Source organism: Globicephala melas, chromosome 7, assembly GCF_963455315.2.
Source record: "Globicephala melas chromosome 7, mGloMel1.2, whole genome shotgun sequence".
Taxonomy (NCBI): Eukaryota; Metazoa; Chordata; class Mammalia; order Artiodactyla; family Delphinidae; genus Globicephala; species Globicephala melas.
This window is the reverse complement of record NC_083320.1, coordinates 38,084,305-38,104,979: the sequence shown is the minus strand read 5'-3', so window position 1 is coordinate 38,104,979 and position 20,675 is coordinate 38,084,305. Positions and strand designations below refer to the sequence as shown.

The 20,675-nt window shown below is 40.0% G+C and overlaps 1 pseudogene; it reads left to right on the top strand.

The window, feature by feature from the left end:
• Positions 1-227: 227 nt before the first annotated feature.
• LOC115852866 (elongation factor 1-alpha 1 pseudogene) lies at positions 228-5,003 on the top strand (annotated as a pseudogene).
• Positions 5,004-20,675: the final 15,672 nt, after the last annotated feature.

Below are 20,675 nucleotides of genomic sequence, written 5' to 3'. Positions count from 1 at the left end.
GAGGGTCTGCGTGACTAACACCCATTTAGTTCTTTGAACAGAGCCAGAGCCAGCAGACTGTCTGGGAGGGGTTAGCCTGATTTTCAGTCTATCTTTTCCTGTGTCTTGTGGGTGGGTCACATGCCATGAGCTTTAGGCGGACAGGTATGTACTGGTACCCGTGTCTGCTCAGTCTAGCCCAACATCTCCTACTCCAGTGCTCCTGACTTACCCTGATGCCTAGCCGGATGGAAGATAATGGATCCTCTTTTCTCACAACTGGTGCTGAGATGGGTCCCTTCAAGCAGTTCGTGAAAAGAATCCAAAAAGTAGGGGCAAGACTGAGGTCAGACACTGAGGAGGTGACAAGTGGCCAAAGTGTAATCAGTAAAAGCAGAGTGAGGAACAGAACAGAGTCAAGGAACCAAGACAACGACCAGAGGCTCCAAGTCTGAATAGAAGAAAAGGAGAGAACCAGAGTCTAAGGAACAAAACGAAGATGATTCCTGGGGGGTTCTGGCAGAGAAACAAGAGCACGGGAACTGAAAATATAGTTAAGTTGATTATAGAGACTCGCACTGTGGTCAGATGCCAGCATGCCTTGGAGGCCCTAGATATGCCCCTATGGGCCTGCCTTTTACCCTTCCTCATCCATATCTACCTGTCCATCGTAAATATAGGGAGCACTCATGGATTAATGGTGCTGATATCATGTGTAAAAGTGGGTGATGGTCCCCAAACAGATATCTGTACACCCATGTTCATGTAAGCATTATTCACAGTAACGAAAAGTGGAAGCAACCCAAGTGTCCACTGACAGATGAATGGATAAACAAAATATGGTGTGTGTGTACACAATATATGTGTTTCTACAATGGAATATTATTCAGCCTTAAAAAGTAAGGAAATTCTGACACCTGATACAACATAGACGAACCTTGAAGACATTATGTGAAATGAAAGAAGCCAGTCACAAAAAGATTAATACCATATGATTCCACTTACATGAGGTTCCTAGAGTAGTCAAATTCATAGCAGTAGAAAGCAGAATGTGGTTACCAGGGGTTGGGAGGGGGGAAGAGAACTCTGTAATGAGTACAGAGTTTCAGTTTTTCAAGATGAAAAGAGTTCTGGAGATGAATGGTGGTGATGGTTGCATGACAATGTGAATGTATTTAATGCTACTGAACTGTACATTAAAAAATGGTTACAGAAAAAAAAAGGTTAAGATAGTATATTTTATGTCATATGTATTTTACCACGATCTTTTAAAGGGATTGATTGCCTTGGAGGATTATCACTTTTCATAGCAATGGGTAACTGGTGTGAATTAGACATGAATCCTGTCCTCCAAGCATTTTCAGTTTAGTGAGAAATCAAATGATTCTTTTTCTCAGGAAAGAGAAAGTATCGAAAGATAGTTTCAGGATGTTTTAGAATCGCTTACAAATGGAAGTGTCTTCCTTTTGGCACCACCAAGAAGCCAGGACTTTGCTGTCAAAATGATAGCTTCCGAAGGAGTAATTAAGAGTACATCTTACTATGAAAAAGAACAGGAGAGGGAAAGGAGGCAGGTTAGGATAGTGTGTCATGAAGAATGCAATGTGCTCAGGAAAAATCTGAAAAGAAAAATAGAGGAAAGGGGGAAATGAAGATAACAGAAGTGAAAAGTAGAAAGCGACATAAGATCTGAAGAAAAAGAAGAAAGTGTAGCAGTAGCTCCTGCTGAAGTCTGTGAACCCCCAGCAACAAGCAGACGACAAGGACCACGCAACTTTAAGGCACGATAATCTGTCGGCAGAAGAGCTCAACAGAGAAGAGATTGTGGAACAAAACAGGACTAGAGAGAGAAACTGAGCACGGACCTCAGCCCCCCTCAACCTGTGAGCTGTTGTCACCCTCTGTAGGAGAAAGGAGGCCTAAACCACGTCTATATGCTTTCTCTAGAACAGTGCTCCAACGTTTGTGTGCACCAGGATCCTCTGGAAGGCTTGTTAAAATAGAGATTGCTATGCCCACACCCAGAGCTTTTTCTTTAGTAAATCTCGGTTAGGAACTGAACATTTGCATTTCTAACAAGTTCCCAGGTGATGCCAGATGCTATTGGTTTGGGGACCACACTATAAGAACCATGGCTCTAGAATTAAAGAGGTATAGAATATTAGTGATTGGTTGCATACAGGTTTTTTTTAATGCTTTAAAAGGAAGGCCCAAAGCAAGAAACGTAGTAAGGGACCGAAAATATTTAAATCCAGGTAGACCTTGTCTACCATTTGGTCTCTTAATGCAGTAGTTAAGAGTGTAAACTCTTGAGTCAGACAGACTAGGACTGTGTCACTTTCTAGCAGTGTGTCTTTGGGCAAGTTTCTTAACCTTTACGACCCCCTATTACAGGTATTTTACAGATATTTCCCTCACCTGTAAAGTTAGAATAATATAGCACCAACCCAATGAGGTTGTGGAAAGATAAAATTGTTAATACATGTACAAGGACTTAGCACAGTACCATGGCACATGGAAAATGTAGCAGGCATTTGTTTTGGGCAACCTTGCATCCACCTCTGCTACTTTTGTGCCAGTCGCAATTACCTCTCCACTACTGTGTATAGCCTTTTGAAATCTGAATCTTAGGAACAAAGCCAAGATAATAAACTACCACAATGATCCTCCCAATTTACCATGGAAACCGTTTCATCCTGTGGCTGGTAATTTGTAGGCAAACATATAAGGATATAAATTGTCTTTATGGAAATGTTTAATCCTTGAGTATTCCCTCCAGTGGTTACTAGAGAAGGAGAACAATAAATCAGGAGGTTTCCTGAGTGAATTAATTAGTTTTCAATTGCAATATTATTCAGTATCTTGTATTCATAGTACTGGGCTAGAAGTGTTCAAGTGAAGCAAAGGGTTTCTGTCCTTTAATTTGTGATGAAAAGCTGAAACCAGCTGATAGTATGAAATGCAATTATAAAAATTACCTGTAAACTCAATAAAGATTATTAAATTGGGAAGAGAATAGTTTTAAGTTCGATACAACAAATGACTAATTTTAGTTCTCTTCTGTTAGAGGGTGTACTTATAGTAGTTGGGAAATGATCAGTTTAATCATTTCTCTTAAATATGCAGTCCTCCCCCAAAATGCACCAGGAATTGGTTGCAGGACACTCAGAGGATACCAAAATCCGTGATGCTCAAGTCCCTTACAGTCAGCAAGGTTGGTTGAATCCACGGATGCGGAACCCACAGATAAGGAGGGCTGACTGTATCACGAGGGAACGCTCTGGGTCATGGCTTTAAGGCTAGTTTATATGCTATAAACTTTTAGAGGAATGCACACCTTTGCCCCCTACACCTGCCCCTTAATCCCGTAAGAAAACGAGCACTGATGTGGTTCCATTACATAAGTGCACTCCCCAGGGATACACAAGCGGGCTATGGTGTTCTAAGGGTTGGAGTTGTTGGGGATTTTTTTGCTTTTTAAAAAATGGCTCCTCTTTTTATTATGTCTTTTGGATGGCTTCATGTAGCAGATAGCTTTCGTTGTTACCTGAAATACTTTCCTTCTTTCCTTGGGAACTGTCTTTTCTCTTCCATATAGCCCTATCCTTCAGGGAGGCCAGTCCCAGTTCCAACTCTGTGAAGGAAGGGGATGGGGTGTATTTCTTATCTTAGATTGGCATGTGACAAGGGCTTGTGACACAATTCTGGCTATGATGAGATGAGGGGAAGTCTGCTGGGGACACTTCCTCACTTTTTTTTTTTAACATCTTTATTGGAGTATAATTGCTTTACAATAGTGTGTTAGTTTCTGCTTCATAACAAAGTGAACCAGGTATACATATACATATGTTCCCATATCTCCTCCCTCTTGTGTCTCCCTCCCATCCTCCCTATCCCACCCCTCTAGGTGGTCACAAAGCACCGAGCTGGTCTCCCTGTGCTATGCGGCTGCTTCCCACTAGCTATTTTACCTTTGGTAGTGTATATATGTCCATGCCACTCTCTCACTTCGTCCCAGCTTACCCTCCCCCTCCCTCCATGTCCTCAAGTCCATTCTCTACCTCTGCATCTTTATTCCTGTCCTGCCCCTATTCCTCACTCTTTAAAAGGGCACACAAGAATGAAACGAGCTCTTCATCTGCTGGGCTTGTTTATGTCTGCATCTGAACTGGGATAAGAGGCAGCCATCCTGTAACCAGGAAGGGAGCTAGCCTAAAAGATGCAAGTTAGAAGGATATAAAAGTCCCAACAGCTTGGTGATGTCACTGAGCTGCTGAATTCAGTAGCCCTAGAGGCACCCTTCCTCAGGACTCCTTGTTAAGACAGTAAAATTTCCCTATTGCTTTACCTATTTTAAGTTAGATTTTTGTTACTCGTACACAACATTATCCTAACAGTCATCTATATGATACCAATCCTTGACTGGGTGGAGTATTCAAAGAGACTGGTATTCTCAAACCCAGTGTGGTGGTCACTTTTGCTCCAGTCGGCATTTCACCTGAAGTCAGTCTGTTGAAATGCACCATGAAGCTTTGAGTGAAGCTCTTCCTGGGGACAGTGTGGACTTCTAGATGTCCACATTTATCAATGTCAAGAACATGCCTGTCAAAGATGTTCATTGTGGCAATGTGGCTGGTGACAGCAAACATGGCCCACAATGGAAGCAGCTGACTTCACAGCCCAGGGGATCACCTGAACCACCCAGGCCAAATCAGTGCTGGACTGTCCCACAGCTCAATTGCTTGCAGGTTTGCTGAGCTAAAGGAGAAGATTAACTGTCGTTCTAGGAAAAAGATGGAATATGGTCCCCAAGTCTTGAAATCTGATGATCCTGCCATCATTGATATTGTTCCTGGTAAGCCCACACGTGTTGAGAGCTTCTCTGACTATCCTCCTCTGAGTCGTCTTCCTATTGGTGACATGAGACAGATGGTTTCTGTGAGTGTCACCAAAGAAGTGGACAAGAAGGCGGTTGGTGCTTGCAGGGTCACCTGCCTGCTCAGGAAGCTCAGAAGGCTAAATGAATATCACCCCTATACCTGCCACCCTGTCTTAGTCAGTGGTGGGAGATGGTCTCAGAACTGATTGTCTCAATTGGCCATTTAAGTGAAAGGCTGATTAATGATACAGATGCATTGTAAAACCTTCAGAAGAAAAGGAGAATGTGTTGTGGACCATTTGTTTTTTTTGTGCGTATGTGTGTGGCAGTTTTAAGTTATTATTTCTAAAATCAATACTCTGTAATGGAAACAACCTATTGAATCTGTTACAGAATTTTGGGACCCATTAAAACAGAGTTTAAAGAGAAAAAAAAAATTCTGTTATTCAGCCTGATCTATTTGAAGCCTGGTCAAAGAGATTAAAAAGGAACATGAGAAATCTTATGAGTGATGGATAACTTCACTATCTTGACTGTGGTGATGGTGTCATGGGTGTTAACATATACCACAACTTATTAAATTATACATTTTACATATGTGCAGTTTATTATCAACTATATCTCAGAGATAACTTTCTTTGACTACAAAGCAACTAAGTTAGAAATTTATAATAAAAAGAAAACTAGGAAAAATCCGTATAGAAGTTTTAAAACATTTCTAAAACTTCATGAGTCAAAGAAAATCATGATAAAATTTAGAAATCTTTAGAATTGAACAATGAAAATAATACATAACAAACCTTATGAGATGCAGCTCAAATGTTACTGAGAGGTAAACTTATTGTGTTAAATGCTTATACCAGAATATAAGGAGGACATGATATTATGAATCTAAGTTAGAAATGAATGAATAATGAAGAGATAAAAGGGAGGAAATAAAAATAAGAACTGAAATGAATGAAATTGAAAATATACATATAAAAGGAAAGATCAGCAAACAAAAGCTGGTTTCTCAAGATGACTAATTAGACAAACCTTGGGCAAGTTTAATCAAGGGAGGAAAAAGAGGAGGAATAAAGGAAATGAAAAAGCAAACAAGATGCTGTAGATGTTAAAAAAAAAAAAAAGGATATTATGATCCACTTCTGGCCAATATGGGGTAACAGAGACAAGATTTATCATCCTGTCTAAAACAACCAAAAAGCCAGATGCCAACTTATAAAAATGCACAATGTGAGAGTTGTGAGTTAAGTTTTATTTGGGGCAAAATGAAGACTATAGCCCGGGAGACAGCATTTCAGATAGCTCTGAGAAACTGCTCCAGAGAGGTAGGGGGGAAGGTCAGTATATATGTGATTTTGGTGAAGAGGGAGTACACATAATCAAGCACATATTTTTTTGCAGAAAGTTTCTGCTAGTCATGGGGAGCAGTTGTCACCATGAAGGATTTTAGTGCTTTTCTAAATATGAGGAAATATAAGAATTGGGCTCATAAAATCGGCTCCTGAAAATATCTAACCATCTGAAGCCCTGTTCTGCCGGTTTTTCCCAGAGCACAGAGTGCCTCGTTTCTGCTCTCCACCCTGAGCTCCTTTCAGGGGGTGTTGAAAGTCAGCAGCTGTAGCAGCACATGATGTAATTCTCGTAGAGGTAGACAGCAACTGCCAATTTGTAGTTGACACAGACAATATATATGAAATAACGATTTCCAAGACACTGGACATCAGAGAACAAAGAACAGTGCTCCCTAAGAGATGGAAAACGAATGAGGAGAGCCCTATGACTGGAACTTACTACCTTGAGCATTTCCAGGTCATGGTGGTGTAGGGAAGGGGAATCAAGGTGGAGCGCAGCAGGTTCCCTGAGTTGCTAAGAAGTTGATTGGCAGGAAGTACAGAGCTGTGAGTCCAGGGACACTAAAGAAGCTAGAGTTTGCAAGACAGTAGCACTCGAGAATGAGAACCTTGCAGAGAGAGAACCTAGTACATCTGCACATGAGTGTGAGGAAACTACCTGAGGCCAGAGAAGAGCAAATGAAGGCCTTAAGGGAAGAAGGCTGGGAGTTCACGAAGAGCCAGGAATAGTGCCTGCTACCACCAGCCAGTTTGGAAAAATCTCATAGTTCACAGACACTGGATGGAGTACTCTGAAGGAATTACCAAGCAACACGATAAAAGTTTTGGGCATGATGGATATTTTCACTCTCTTGATTGTGGTGATGGTTTCATGGATATTTACATATGTCAAAACATATCACATTGTACACTTTAATGTGCACAATTTATTGTCTGTCAACTATATCTTGAAAAAGCTGTTAAAAAAAAAACTTTAAAAAAGAAAAATAGGGACTTCCCTGGTGGCGCAGGGGTTGAGAATCTGCCTGCTAATGCAGGGGACACGGGTTCGAGCCCTGGTCTGGGAGGATCCCACATGCCGCGGAGCAACTAGGCCCGTGAGCCACAACTACTGAGCCTGCGCATCTGGAGCCTGTGCTCCGCAACAAGAGAGGCCGCGATAGTGAGAGGCCTGCGCACCGCGATGAAGAGTGGCCCCGCTTGCCACAACTAGAGAAAGCCCTCGCGCAGAAACGAAGACGCAACAGAGCAAAAATAAATATAAATAAATTAAAAGAAAAAAGAAAAATAGAATCTAGAACACAAGTGTATAGTATATAATACAATGCATAATATATCTTAATATATCTTCAATAAATATTAGTTTCTTCATATGAACAACTTTATACAATAAATTTGAAAACGTATATGAAATATACGTATATGAAATAAATGAATTCTTAGAAAAATATAACTTATAAATATGACTCACAAAAGGGAGGAAGGCTGAATTGTCTTATATCCCTTAAAAAAATTAAAGCAGAATTTTAAAACTGCTCCAGAAAGAAAAGCATTGTACCCAGAAAACTTTTAGCAAATATTCAAGTGGGATAAATAAAAAACACAACAAGCTAAAAATAAAGCCACATGCTCAATACTTACCATATATGTAAAACACACTAAATTCAACAATTTTGAGGAAAAAAATCCATCCTTAGAAGAATATCACAATTCTATCAATAATTTATAGATATATAAAAGCAGAAAAAAATCAATAAGGATAAAGATGACTTAAACAGAATAATTTCAATCCTTACCCAAATATTTCCAGAGGATAGAAATAAAGACTCCTCAGTTCATTTTATGATACTAAAATATCTTGACGGTGTTCCCCAGCGGTCCAGAGGTTGGAACTCCACGTTTTCACTGCCGAGGGCCCAGGTTCAATCCCTGGTCGGGGAACTAATATCCCACAAGCTGCATGATGCAACCAAAAAAAAAAAAAAAAAATCTTGATATGAAATCCAGTACAAAAAAGGAAAAAATTACAGCTTAATCACATGCATGAACATAGATGCAACAATACTTCTGGGCTGAACTTGCACTTGGACAAGGTTCAAGGCTTTCGGAGAAACCCAGAGGCAGAAAAGTGTTGTGCATACTGTGGTACAGGAGGTGAATCCTGCCAGCATGCCTGGAACTGTCCACCACAGCTGTGGCTGAAACCAGAAGTAGGCTGAGGGTGCACCAAAGCATCTGCTACCAGTAGAATGACAGAGCCAGAGCTCACATTTGAAAAGTTTACTCATGGTGCACGGGTTACTTGTTTTAAATATCATTTGTGCAAATGTACCCTCTTGGAGATAAAAGTAGCAATGAAAAAAATTTAAGTTTTTTAACAGAACTCATTTTTCCCACCCATCTTTTAAGTTGCTGCTCAGGGCTTCATCTTCTCTGACTCCCTCTGGTTGGATGCACCCATAATTCCCTGTGCACTTTTCTGCCACCGTACTTAACCAATTACACTTTCATAGCAATATTAAATAGCAATCTGTCTATCTCTCCCACTAGGTTCTGTTTTGGTCATCTTGGAATTCTGTATCCTCAGTGCTTGGCATGTAGAAGTTAACTAAACATTTGCTACATGGATGAATTGAGTAGTGAGTGAAAAACTGAATATGGAAATAAGAGTGTACCTACAGCCAGGAAATAGTAGGAGGAGACAAAAATAGAAACGAAGGAACAAAGCACAGGAAATTCAGTCTGAAATTAGATTTTCCTCATTTTAATATTCTTTTCCAAATTACTTTCCAATGCTAATATGTCTTCAATGCATCTTACTTGAACATTTTTTCTAATTGTTTTTCTTCAGGGCATCACTGAAGAAAGGTATAGCAGGTGATATCCACAGGGACAGGTACAAAACACTCCTGCTTTTCTTGCATGAGTTTTGATGAGGTAGGTATGGAGTAAGATAGATGGAGATTGACATATCGTTTTGATTACTGATAAAGCAGATATTGGAGAATGTGGTTTACGTCTGTGAGCTATACTGAACCCCAGAATTAGACTGACACCCCACTCAGATGTGGACCACCACTGGCTGCCTCCACAGGGTCTAGTCCTGTAATACTGTGGCTTGCAGACATTGATGCTTCCTGTGGGCAGCTGGTCCACAAGAGGAGGAGAGGTGGAGGAGTGGTGCCTTGATTGTCCAGTTCTTGCTCCCAAATTCATGGGCAGGTCACTTCTCCTTCCTAGGGTAGAGTGAAGGGATGGAGAGAATTACTCTAATTGATGTCTCTTCAGCTGGAAGAAAACACCAGGGGTGGGGAATAAGTGTTCCCGCTAAAGATAGCCATATTATAGTTAAGGCAAAGTCAGTTACCCCCATAGTGGTATAATTATTTTTACAGGGAGGGGTAGCCAGCATGCAGAGTAACTTTTACAGTAATGGTAGATTACTTGAGATTTATTGGCACCATAACAAAGCTGGTTCAAGTTCAACAGTAGAACAGAGAAAGACACCAGAATTTAAAGAAATAGTATCTGTCCACCTGCTCTCTAGAGAAATGTTCTAAATATGTAATTTGGCAGTTCTTTCTAACACTTTTAAACTAAAATAAATCTTACTGGGGGAATAATTATCACATGCACGTAGTCCACAATTCAATGGATATAAAGTGTGTATGGTGAAAAGTCTTCATGCTACCCTGGTAATTACTTTTAAGGATTATTTTTCTAATTATGCATCATCAAAGGGGTGTTTTATTTCACTTGCCCTTTCATCTTGATTTGATGAAAACAAAGTCCTCAATTTACAAATGAACTTTGGGAGCACAGTTTGCTCGCAAGTCCTTTGGAATTCAGACAGCGTGGTAAATTTCTAGTTTCTTAAGGAGGCTCACTAGCTTTTGATTACACCTCAAATGCAGCACATTTACACAAAATAGTATAAAATTTAACACATTTAATCACGTGGTTTCTATGCTAAATTGTGCTCTGACTTCTAACCTGGACTATCAGAAATGTACCTAATTCTGCGCCATTTAACCCTCTCCAAAATCCCAGCAGACAGTATTCCTCTTCTCTTTCAACCTCTATGATAGAACTATCATGGAAATGGAAAGAAAAATGTGTCTACGCAGAAACCAACAGCACACTAAAAGGATCATACACCATGATCAAGTGGGGTTTATCCCAGGAATGCAAGGATTCTTCAATATACGCAAATCAATCAACGTGATACACCATATTAACAAAATGAAGGAGAAAAACCATATGATCATCGCAATACAAGCAGAGAAAGCTTTCTACAAAATTCAACACCCATTTATGATAAAAACCCTGCAGAAAGTAGGCATAGAGGGAACTTTCCTCAACATAATAAAGGCCATATATGACAAACCCACAGCCAACAACGTCCTCAATGGTGAAAAACTGAAACCATTTCCACTAAGATCAGGAACAAGACAAGGTGGCCCACTCTCACCACTCTTATTCAACATAGTTTTGGAAGTTTCAGCCACAGCAGTCAGAGAAGAAAGAAATAAAAGGAATCCAAATCAGAAAAGAAGTAAAGCTGTCACTGTTTGCAGATGACATGATACTATACATAGAGAATCCTAAAGATGCTACCACAAAACTACCAGAACTAATCAATGAATGTGGTAAAGTAGCAGGAAACAAAATTAATGCACAGAAATCTCTGGCATTCCTATACACTAATGATGAAAAATCTGAAAGTGAAATCAAGAAAACACTCCCATTTACCATTGCAACAAAAAGAATAAAATATCTAGGAATAAACCTATTAAGGAGACAAAAGACCTGTATGCAGAAAATTATAAGATACTGATGAAAGAAATTAAAGATGATACAAATAGATGGAGAGATATACCATGTTCTTGGATTTGAAGAATCAACATTGTGAAAATGACTCTACTATGCAAAGCAATCTACAGATTCAATGCAATCCCTATCAAACTACCACTGGCATTTTTCACAGAACTAGAACAAAAAATTTCACAATTTGTATGGAAACACAAAAGACCCTGAATAGCCAAAGCAATCTTGAGAATGAAAAACGGAGCTGGAGGAATCAGGCTCCCTGACTTCAGGCTATACTACAAAGCTACAGTAATCAAGACAGTATGGTACTGGCACAAAAACAGAAATATAGATCAATGGAACAGGATAGAAAGCCCAGAGATAAACCTTATCTTTGATAAAGGAGGCACGAATGTACAGTGGAGAAAGGACAGCCTCTTCAATAAGTGGTGCTGCGAAAACTGGACAGGTACATGTGAAAGTATGAGATTAGAACACTCCCTAAGACCATACACAAAAATAAGCTCAAAATGGATTAAAGACCTAAATGTAAGGCCAGACACTATCAAACTCTTAGAGGAAAACATAGGCAGAACACACTATGACATACATCACAGCAAGATCTTTTTTGACCCACCTCCTAGAGAAATGGAAATACAAACAAAAATAAACAAATGGGACCTAATGAAACTTCAAAGCTTTTGCACAGCAAAGGAAACCATAAAGAAGACCAAAAGACAACCCTCAGAATGGGAGAAAATATTTGCAAATGAAGCAACTGACAAAGGATTAATCTCCAAAATTTACAAGCAGCTCATGTAGCTCAACAACAAAAAAACAAACAACCCAATCCAAAAATGGGCAGAAGACCTAAATAGACATTTCTCCAAAGAAGATATACAGATTGCCAACAAACACATGAAAGAATGCTCAACATCATTAATCATTAGAGAAATGCAAATCAAAACTACAATGAGATATCATCTCACACCAGTCAGAATGGCCATCATCAAAAAATCTAGAAACATGGGCTTCCCTGGTGGTGCAGTGGTTGAGAATCTGCCTGCCAATGCAGGGGACACGGGTTCGAGCCCCGGTCCGGGAGGATCCCACATGCTGCGGAGCGGCTAGGCCCGTGAGCCATGGCCGCTGAGCCTGTGTCTGGAGCCTGTGCTCCGCAACGGGAAAGGCCACAACAGTGAGAGGCCCGCGTACCGCAAAAAAAAAAAAAAAAAAAAAAAAAATTTTTTTTTAAATCTAGAAACAGTAGATGCTGGAGAGGGTGTGGAGAAAAGGGAACACTCTTGCACTGCTGGTGGGAATGTGAATTGGTACAGCCACTATGGTGAACAGTATGGATGTTCCTTAAAAAACTACAAATAGAACTACCATATGACCCAGCAATCCCTCTACTGGGCATATACCCTGAGAAAACCATAATTCAAAAAGAGTCATGTACCAAAATGTTCATTGCAGCTCTATTTACAATAGCCAGGAGATGGAAGCAACCTAAGTGTCCATCATCGGATGAATGGATAAAGAAGATGTGGCACATATATACAATGGAATATTACTCAGCCATAAAAAGAAACGAAATTGATTTATTTGTGATGAGGCGGATGGACCTAGAGTCTGTCATGCAGAGTGAAGTAAGTCAGAAAGAGAAAAACAAATACCGTAGGCTAACACATATATATGGAATCTAAGAAAAAGAAAAATGTCATGAGGAACTTAGGGGTAGAACGGGAATAAAGACACAGACCTACTAGAGAATGGACTTGAGGATATGGGAAGGGGGAAGGGTAAGCTGTGACAAAGTGAGAGAATGGCATGGACATATATACACTACCAAACGTAAAATAGATAGCTAGTGGGAAGCAGCCACACGGCACAGGGAGATCAGATCGGTGCTTTGTGACCATCTAGAGGGGTGGGATAGGGAGGGTGGGAGGGAGGGAGACGCAAGAGGGAAGAGATATGGGAACATATGTATATGTATAACTGATTCACTTTGTTATAAAGTAGAAATTAATACACCACTGTAAAGCAATTATATTCCAATGAAGATGTAAAAAATAATAATAATATAAATAAATAAAATATTTTTTAAAAAAATAGAAAGAAAGAAAGAAATAGGGCTTTGCTGGTGGCGCAGTGGTTGAGAATCTGCCTGCCGAAGCCGGGGACACGGGTTCGTGCCCCGGTCCGGGAAGATCACATATGCCGCGGAGCGTCTGGGCCCATGAGCCATTGCCGCTGAGCCTGCGCATCCAGAGCCTGTGCTCCGCAACGGGAGAGGCCACAACAGTGAGAGGCCCGCGTACCGCAAAAAAAAAAAAAAAAAAAAAAAAGAGTAAAAGAAATAACTTGTGTTCTTCTAACACTTACCCTGAAAGAATCCCAATGTGTTCCATAAATACTACCCAGTTCTAATTCCCACAGCAAGCACCCTTGTCTTTATTTTAAAAGTGGAAGGGGAATTTCCAGTACCTTGCTGCCAGATAAAGGGTAAGTGCTCCCAGGCAGGAAGGGCAAGGAAACTCGCTCCTCTCCCCCACCACAGCCCCTGTAGCGTGTGCAGTGTAACCCTTTGCATGCCATGGCTGGGATAAAGCACACTCTGCTTCATAACTGGTCCCTCAGGGCTCCTATTATACAGCTGACCCATGGTCTCGGATCCCGAAGGGTTAACAGCCTGGATTGCTGTTTAGAAAAATAAAAGAAAGAAAAGAAAAAGAAAACGTTCAATTATATTAATTTTCTCAAAATGCAGGATGGGAAATACTCAAATAAGGAAAATATGTACAGAAACATGATACCAGTGCCTGATTTAAATTGATGCAAACTAGATCTTTAAAAACTAACTACACAAATAATTGCATGCAATAAACAATATAGAACCCAATTTTATACAATGGCAATAAAAGCTGAGCATGCAGTAGAATTACATATATTGGAAAAGATATTCAATAGATTGAAACTGCTAAAATTAAGAATCTGAAAAAAAATTCTCACACTTTCATGTTGTTTTCTATACCAAGGCAATAGCAATTTAAAAGACTTATCCTGGAGGAAAATTAATTAAGGAAGAAAAGAAAAGACCAAATGTGGGAATGGAGTTGGTTTACTGAGAATACTTGATTTCTTCAAGGATCCTACTGAAATTGGTCCAGGAACGGTCCCTCAAAGGACCATTGGCTGAAAAAGTGGAAAACCAGGGAGTTTGTGTCTTACTTCAGAGCTCACTTTTACTGCATCATTTTTTTTTTCCTGCAAGTGTGGGACAGTGCAGAACACAGTGCCTACCGGTATGATTCCAGTATACTGACATGGGGCACCAGAGGTTTAACACACTCTAAAGCTTGCCTTGAAGACTCTGGACTGCCCTGATATCTTGTCCTTCCATCCTGAGCTTTCACCCAGGCCCCTCTGCCTATATTCCAACCGGTGGGCAGTCCTTTCATCTCCTTTCATCTGCTGGCCAGGTCTCAAGGACCACTAGTGTTTGAGGATTCAGCAAAGTGACACCATCTGGAAATGCTCATCATTGCTAATTTGGAAACCTGTGGCATTTTCTTGGCAGGGCCAGATACAATTCATACATTCACTTATTAAGTTATTCAGGCACTGTCTTAGGTACTGAAATAAACATGGAGTAGAATAAGAGGCAACAGATATATGTAACTAAACGCTAGGGCTCCAAGTGGCTTAGTCTCTGTGTGGGAAGTACAGTCTAGTTTCCAAGTAGTAATTAAAATATATTTCAATATTTATTTATGTTTCTCAAATAATATTAAAGCAGTCTCAATTCAATTCCTCATACGTACAGACTTTGATTACCCAGAGCCTCATATGTTAAATCCCCCCATGGCAATGCTACCTTTCTCCGAACTCTTTGTTATTGATAGATTTAGCTGCTTTCTCCTAGGCCCCTAGGTTTTTCTTCTCCCTTTTATTTCCTGTTTTTAAATCACCCCTTGTTCTTTCACCCAGAAAAGATCCAAACTGTCCTTTGGCATGTGGCAGGGAGGAGATGGGGAGTAAGGAGCATAGACACAAGAATATTTCATCTTTATCACATATATAATCATATAATTACAATGGAAGGTAATATGATCAACATTACTATTGGCATATTCAGGGTACCTTGGAAACACAGAGGAAGAAATCATTATTTCTGCCTTTTGTTTGCAGATAAAAGTTTAGGAAACACTTGAGAAGAGGACATTTGATCTGGGTCTGAAAAGTTGAGTTCAACAGGCATAATAGGGGAGGTGTATTCTAGGTAGAAGGACTAACAGAAATGGAGGCAGGAATATATGAAAGAGGAGAACCTCAGTCCTTCCAAAACGTCTACAGTGTAGGGTGGATGAGGGGTGCGAATGATGGGAAATGAAGAGATGGGGCAGACGCTTCTTCAGGCTACAGAGCTTGAACTTTAAAAAACACATAGTTTTGGCAGCAATTTTGAAAAAAGATTGAAGAAGGGCAAGACTGAAAGCAAAGAGATTAGCCAGGACATCACTGCAGTATCCTACAATGAGGGTCTGAAATAGGAGTAGTGGATAAAGAAATTAGGTAACTGGTTCAAAAGACATTTAGAAGACATGGAAGGAAGAAGACTTCCTAACCAACTCGATAAGGATAGCAAAGGAGAGGAGTCTAGGATGTCTGTCTTGTTTTCAGCTTGGAGAGACAGGATGAATTTTAATGCTACTGAATATGATAGGTACTATAGGTTGCTCAAGGAAGAGAGGACAAAAAGTGTGTTTGAGTATCTATGGAACAAGAAACTGGTGGAGATAGTGTACATGGTGCTTCAGAGTTCTAAGCTATGGAGCACGTTGGCCATCTGACATCTCTCTAATACCATCCTGGAGTGGTGGTGGTCTGAAAGTCTTCAGTGAAGGGACTTTACAATCAGTCTTGTAGGAACCATGTCTACATTTACTACACATTTTTTAGATAGCTTTTCATGACTTTAAATTTGTTTTGCTGTAGTTAAAGCCCATTGATTTTCTTGCTCAGAGAAGGAAGGACACATCTCCTTAATCTCTTCTGTCTAAAAGAAATTCTTCATCTATTAGTGGAAGGACTATTAGTGCAGTCAGCCTTCAATCATGTTTATTCCCAAGCATATGCATATGCCCACTCTACTGCTTCAGATGCTGTAGGTGGTTGGCAGTTACTCTGTTGACTAATGGATCTAGTCTAAGAATTTAAAAAGTCAGAGCTGGAAGGATATGAGAAGTTACTGACTCAAATCTCCATATTTTACAGTTGAGGAACCCTTTAAGCTGTTTAAATTCAGTTCCTTTTACTCTTCCTAAAAGGATGTATTCTTCAATTCTTAATGTATCTGTGGTTTTTATTGGAGCATCTCCAAGTGTTCTTCATTCGTCTTTAACTAGGGAGTTTGGAGCTGGTTCTAACGAACAGAATAAACCCAGCACTCATTAGAATGACTAATATACCTCCAAGTTCCTATCTATACATTCCAGTCTCTTTTTGTTTTAAAATCTGTACTGCAAAAACAATAAGCAACATAAATTCAGAGCACAAGTTGCCCACAAACCTAGAAAAATGGTACAGATGAACCAGTTTGCAGGGCAGAAATAGCAACACAGATGTAGAGAACAAACGTATGGACACCAAGGGGGGAAAGTGGTGGGGGAGGGTGGTGGTGGTAGTGGGATGAATTGGGAGATTAGGATTGACATGTATATACTAATATGTATAAATGGATAACTAATAAGAACCTGCTGTATAAAAAAATAAATAAAATAAAATTCAAAAAATAAGAAAAAAAAAGTTGCCCACAATTCTGTCACTTAATTAAATCAGTGTTTTAATTTGTCTACGTTACCTTCTAGCTCTTGCTCATAAACATATTCAGTTTTAACCTATTTTTGTAATATAAAACAATGTATATTCTACATTTTATATTTTCATAATTTAACATTATATCAAGTACATTTTCCCAATTAACTACAATTTCCCTACTTCCTTATACCCTCCTCCTTCAACATTGTTGGGTTAAATCCTGCTGTATCTTTGTCCATGATCGTATACATTTACACTGTATAGACACCTATAAACATAAATATGAATTTTAACAGATGTCCTCTGCTTTGTACTACCCAAGTTATTCTCATGTCATGAGGCTAGCAGCAAGGAAAATTAAGATGGATTATTAATATATACTGGAAAATACGTCCTTATCTCTAGGAAATGTTGTTAGCATCATGAAAGGCTTTTCTTTTTCAATATCTGAAATGTTGTGGGAAATTAATTAGTTTTCTCAATCTAATTTCTAGTGTCAGCTGTGACATCACAAAGCAAGCTCCCAGATGGCGCCCACTGAGCCCGTTATCAGATTTTTTAGCACTGATGCCAAAATGAAGTAGGCCCAGCAGCCTCATCAAAATTTACATTGCTAATGTGTGGGCCCTGTGTGGACCCTGTGAATGAAGTTAAGTAGAAAACCCATCAATTATCAGGTAACAGGCCTCTAACAAAGTTTCTACAGATGTTAAGTAATCATAAAATAGCAAGGAATAAATCTCAGGCCTGAAGAACATAAAACGTGGCAAGTAACATAAAATCATGGGATGGACTTGGAAATGGAGAAATCATTTCTGCAAAAAGAAAATCAAAAGGGAACGATAAACCCAAGTCAACTTTCTGGTTTTTGTTGTTGTTAAAAATTGAGATTTCAGGATAAGTGAGTATTTTAAAGCAAATTTAGTTTTCACTTAAAGAGCAATACAGAATTCCAGTGAATTTAGTCTTTTGTCCTCTGTGGAAGGCCCACTGGGAAGTATTCAATTTTTCATTGTTGTCACTAAGACTGTCTGCTCCACACACTCCTTTTGTTCACTCTGCAGCTCTTAGCCATCTGTCCTGTTTTCTGGAGAGCCTCATAAACACATTTAGGTTAAACCATATGGACATAAAACCTGTCATTGTATTAGAGTCAAAGTCTGGTTGTTATTTTTTAACAGAAATGCACTTGACCATTCTCACTTCTTCAAAAGCTTCATCCTAATCCTGGAACCAAACATCAGTCTGATAATAAATCAGTTTTGAGTGTGTGTCTTAAAGTAAAACACCTGAAAAACAGATGTTTTGAAGTGGCCAAATTTTCTCATCAATTCTGCTCAAATTCTATTTTAAATGGCTTTCAAGCCATTCATTATATTGGCCTCCTCAGTTTTTTACTTCTTTATCTTCAGTGCTTTTTCCTTCAATTTTCCTCAACCACCCACTCCTGTGATTATGTTCTTGACTTTGTCAACATCAAAACTGTACCACTTCTAAAATCTTTACTTCAAGCACCCCATGTTTTGCTTACCAACTCTGGTGCTACAACTCAACAATTCTTCCATCTTACCAAGCCCTTCAGTCCAGTGACTGGGCCACTTTCTCACTCTCCATCACCTCCCTCATGTCTTCATTTCCCTCCTTACCTGGTTTAGAATCCATGATCTATATAATCATGTCTATTGAAAACACCGCAGTTCCATAACTCCCCTTGGGCTCATTTGGCAAAGCTCTATCCCTGTTTAAGTTCCACTATCTACTTACTCTACACCTGTACCAACATTGATGAAAAAACCCACCAGGATGACTGGTACCACTTAAAATTCATGGTCATAAATCTCAAGTGTGCCAAGCCTTACTCAGCAATCCTCCTCTGCTGCTCTAAAATGTTCCTTCTAAAATTACCCTCCCATCCCTTCTCACACCTTCTTCTTGTTCACTCCCAGACATTCCCCTTAGCATTGATATACTACATACAGCATCTCCTATCTTAAAAAACAAATACTCTCTCTGGTCTTCACATCCCTCCAGCTACTGCCTTATTTTTCTTCTTCCTTTTACCTTCTCCCCTTTCTTTCCCTCATTAAACCATCCTCTTTGGATTGTTGCCCCCCCCACTCTGTTGCATCTGTTCTTGCAAAAGTCACTAATAAACTCTATGTTGCCAAATCCAATGGTCACGCTGCATCATATCTTGACCTCCCAGAAGCAACTGAGACAGGAGACGCAACTGACACTCCTTTCATACATTCTTTCTTTCCCGGGTTTCAGGGACATTTAGGTTTCTTGCTTTTCCTCCTGCCTCACTGGCCACTCCCTCTTGGTCTTCTCTGTTAGACCTTCTCTTCCTGACGTCTGAATGTTGGAGTGCCCACAGTTCAGGGCTCATCTCTCTCTACATTTACTCCCAGGGCAAGCTCCTCTGCTCATCTATAATTTCATTGACCTCAGCCCCAGCCTCTCTCCCAAACTCTAGACTGTTTACTTGACATAAAACCATCAGCAAGGTCAGTCAACTCTGTCTTCAAGAGTACCCAAACTGTGCCACACTCTGTGTCCCTTGTTGCTGTACCAATCCAAGCCACCATGTTGTTACTCCTCTAGACTAGCGCAGTAGCCACCTAACTACTCAGTAGGGTTCCTCTCTTGCCTCCCTATTGCAGTCAGAGTGGCCTCTTAAAAATGAAATAGGAACACAGCCATTTTTTTCTGCTTAGATTTCTCTAGTGGATCTTTAGCACATTAAGAATAAAATAGAAACTCCTTCTCCTGGCTCAAAACATTTTTACAAGATCTGGCCTCAGACCACTCGTGATCTCATCTCACACCACCCTTCCCTACCCCACAAGTCTCCAGCCACACTGGCCCCATTTCTGTTCCTGGAACATGCCAAGCTCATTTCTGCTTTTGGTTGTTGGCACTGGCTGTTCCCTCTCCCTGTTTCCTCCTTTGATCTCTATACGGCTGGCCACTTCCTTCACATTCAGATTTGAGTTTAGACATTTGTAATTCTCAGGGAACCCAACTAAAAGGAATACGAGTTATTCAAGTTTTCAATTTTGCTGGGTGCTTTATTAACTGAACATAAACACAGGTAAGATTTTTGTGCTCTAGGTACTGCTTCAACTTTGTACTTTTGAAAATTATAAAACTCTTCTAGATATTAAATATACTTCATTAAATTGTCTTTTAAAGGTAGAAAATGGTATTCTAGAAATTGGGTCTACCAGTGCCCAGAGAACCACGTGTGCCAACAGTGGTTTCTTGCCAGATCTTGCTATGGGACTGTGGGCCAAATGTTTCTGTCTTTATGAGCAGGGTTACCCCAACTGTGAAGAGGATGCAATCATCCCTTGCTTAAGACAAGAAATATACCTGTGCAGGCCTGTGTTTTTGTGTTTAACAACAAAGGAATTAAGTATTTGTTTCAAATCTGTGTAGCACTTTCCTCCACTCACCTGCATGTGATCTCACCTGGAGAAATACACAACCAGGGAACATGGACTCGACATTGCCTTCTGAAGTTCTTTTTCTTAAGCTTGGGAGCGCTCTTTAGGAGGGGATGCATAGTAGAGCATCTTCATGCAATTCCCTGTGAAAACAGATTTTAGAATATGGCTGGCTTCACAAGTAATACACTGATGAAGGAATGATTCAGAAAAAAGAGGAGAGCAAGTATATGAGCAGTGAGGTGGGGATGCTTGGGCATTGGGGGTGGGGGGATTGTACACTGGGCTGGGTGGGACATTTGGTATCCCTGGCTCACCAAATGCTAGTAGCAAGCCCTCCCACTCCCCAGTCACTGTGCCAACCACTAATGTCCACACCTT